The following is a 3,172-nucleotide window of genomic DNA, read 5'->3' as shown; positions in this document are numbered from 1 at the left end:
TTTGAAATGTATGTAGGAAAAATCACTTTGATATTGAAAATCTGAAACTCATGAATCTTCAGCCCCCTTTCTTCCATTGTGTTTTTGTAATGTAAGTTTCTTTAAAAAAATAACACTGATCCCACTGGCACACCCACCATCACATACTGAACCAGGCTGTGCTAGGCAAGTACTTATTAAATAAACATGCTGAGTCAAAACAGGTCATGAATGGCATGAAGTTTTGTAAACCAAATTACTTTGTTTCTCTCTGGGATGGCAAACAGACCTGAAAAGCTTTTCAGAAATACCAGTGAAGCTGAGTAAGTCAAAACTGAACCTATCTGTTTTCTGAAACTATGGATGTCCTTGGACCAGAACCTGAACCCACGGGATATTTCGCTTGGGCCAGACAGCCTGTCCCTTCTCTGAAGCTGACACCACCGTCTGAGCCAAGAGCTAAGCCCCCCAGAGCAAGTACCGAGAAAGGGCCTCAGAAGGAGTTGCTTCATCCCAAGAAGAGTTAAACTTCTTGCACAGAGCAGGCCTTCCTTCAGCTCCAAGCGTGCTCACTCCAGAAAACAGCTCTGGGAGCCCCAGAGGGGGCTTTAGCTGCTCTGACTTCTCACACACTCTTCTTTCAAATGAATTTAAACCTTTTCTTGTCCAAATCCCTACAGAAGGAAAAAAAAAAAAAAAAAGTAACCACTCTGTAGTTTTTCTACTATTATGCAAATAAATTAATCAGGCAATGCTCCTGTGAGAATTAATTTATATTTGAATCCAATGAGGCCTGGATGCTTGCTAACTGAACCCCCAGGCCAAAGCCTCAGCTAGGTAGCACCTCATATTATTCCTTTGACGAAATGTGAACTGACATAAATACTATGGCCCCCTTTCAATCCGATTACCCCGTAACTTCACATCAATGCTACCCTAGCCATCAGATTCTGGCGTCTTTCCTTTCACCAGCTCCAGGAACAACAGACAACTCCTCCTTGATAAACAAGTGCCCACGCTGCCACCTCGTACCCCCACTCTTAACCCATCATCCTCACTCAATGGGCTCCATTCGACAAGGTATTTTATTTTGTTTGTAGGAATCAAGGACTGAAAAACAGTTCGAAATCAGGCCTGGCTGGGGCTGTTCATTCAAAGCTGCCCTTTTCACACAATCAGTCACTAAGAGCCTCTGGAAATAACACCCCTGAAGTATCCACCCTTTAATGGACGTCATTCCCTTGGGACGCTCCCTACCCCTCCCCTCCCGCCCAAACCCATTTCATCTCCCTCCATTACGTCTTAAGGACTCTTTTTAAAACACACAAAAAACAAACAGCAGCACAGGTCTTCCTTGGCTTGCGTGACCTGAAGCTCAGTCAAAATGAACCTACATTTTAAACCATACCTTTGTACTAAACTCATGTTGACAACCACTAAATTCTTTCCGTTGCTCTGCATAGAAACTTAAAAAAAAAAAAAAAAAAGATTCATTTCGATCCCCACCCCCCAAACTCTGCCCATTTAAAAAGCTTGGCTAAATAATCCACCAGGTGGGGGGAAAGCTTTTCTATGTGGGCAGCTCAGTTTCTGGAGCCCCTACCTTGGTAATTAGATTAACAGGCAAACGTGAACAGCGGCAACCAAAACAGTCCCCACTCTCTCCATTCTTTATGCCATTTAAGCACGAAACTCATCGCAAAATATCTTGAACGGTGGCAGAAAAAAATATGGATTTGTGAAGTGCTCTATGCTGAACGTGGAAATGAGAGAGGAAGAAAACAAAGCAAGCTTTGTGTTAAAAAAAAAAACTGCAAGTAATCGTAATACTTGTTTTTTTGAGAAAAGGGCAGAAGTTATATATGCTCATCAACAATGTTTGTTAGCTTTGTAGTTAATTAGTTTAAACATTTCGGTGCCTCCTTTTAGCACAGTCTAAAATAGAGGACAGTGACCCTAGAGGCAATGCTTTTCTTTCTGAATCAATGAAGGCCAAATACCTTCTGTAACCACAGTCCCACAATAGGCTTTGAATTTTGAGAAACCCTTTGAAACGTGTTCTAACTAAATATGTACATATTTTTTAATATCTTTTTTTTTAACATTTTATTTTATTCTTGAGAGACAGAGAGAGAACATGAGCAGGGGAGGGACAGGAAAGAGGGAGAGACACAGGATCTGAAGCAGGCCTTAGGCTCTGAGCTATCAGCACAGAGCCTGACCTGGGGCTCCAATCACAAACCGCAAGATCATGACCTGAGCTCGAAGTCAGATGCCCAACTGACTGAGCCACCCAGGCGCCCCCCTAAATATGTATATTAAGAAGCCATTCACTTTTTAGAAATAAGAGAAAGAAAAATAAGTATATGAACTGAAACACATGAACACTCACTCAGCTACCTACAAGGAAAGTTATGGCTTTACCAAATACCTTTCATATTTTTCCAAAGCAACTTGCTTTCTGCTATGCCAGAGGAGAACATCTCTGTTTTCATATAAAGTAAGCTTCTGTTTAAAAGAAAAAGAGGCCCTTAGTGAATTTATTAGATTTTGGTGATAAATTATCACTAAAAGTGACACTCTCTTTCCTTTCATCCTAGTACTGGTGCCTTGCCCAAACATTTAAAATTTGTTGCCTGGGATCTGCCAGATGCAGGTTTAGTGGCTATTCAAGAACATTGTTACGTACCATATTTTTAGTCAAAAATAGGCACAACTGCTTTATTCCCTTCCCTTGGCCTGGTTGTTCACTATTCATTCAACAATGAATGGTTCCTAGATGTGCCACAGCAGCAGGCTCTCTTGTACTTAGGATGAACAGTGTGGTTAAAATCCTCACTCCACATCCTTCCTTTACCTTCAATTTGAGGCCACAGGAATCTTCTGCGGCAAGCTCAGCCCTACTCAGTCCTGCCCCCTAATAAGAAACATCGAGGAGACGTAGTTCATGAACTTAGGGGACTCAGCAGTCAGTCACCTTCCATGTTGTTGCCCTCAGCAGGTGACAAAGGCTCCCAGGCTACCCAGATTGACCCCTTGGCCCTTAAGTTCCCGCACTGACCCTTTGTCTTCTTGTTCTTCAGTCCCTTCCCAGACCACCTGCCTGCCCAGAACGAGAATTGCTTCAAATATAGAGCTGGCCTTCCTCTAACCCAGTGGTCCTCAACCAGGGGCAATTTGGGCTCCCTCCTAT

At 42.7% G+C, this 3,172-nt stretch overlaps 1 long non-coding RNA gene across 1 annotated transcript; it reads right to left on the bottom strand.

Annotated features, from left to right (window-relative positions):
- Positions 1 to 456: 456 nt before the first annotated feature.
- LOC131488735 (uncharacterized) lies at positions 457 to 2,491 on the bottom strand. Its single transcript, XR_009250272.1, has 3 exons — positions 2,411 to 2,491; positions 1,583 to 1,732; positions 457 to 653 (listed from the first exon to the last, which is right to left on the bottom strand). It is a non-coding gene; the product is annotated as an uncharacterized LOC131488735 (long non-coding RNA).
- Positions 2,492 to 3,172: the final 681 nt, after the last annotated feature.

The sequence above is a fragment of the Neofelis nebulosa genome, chromosome 10 (genome assembly GCF_028018385.1).
Source record: "Neofelis nebulosa isolate mNeoNeb1 chromosome 10, mNeoNeb1.pri, whole genome shotgun sequence".
NCBI lineage: Eukaryota > Metazoa > Chordata > Mammalia > Carnivora > Felidae > Neofelis > Neofelis nebulosa.
The sequence above is the reverse complement of the archived record's forward strand: the minus strand, read 5'-3'. Positions and strand labels throughout refer to the sequence as shown.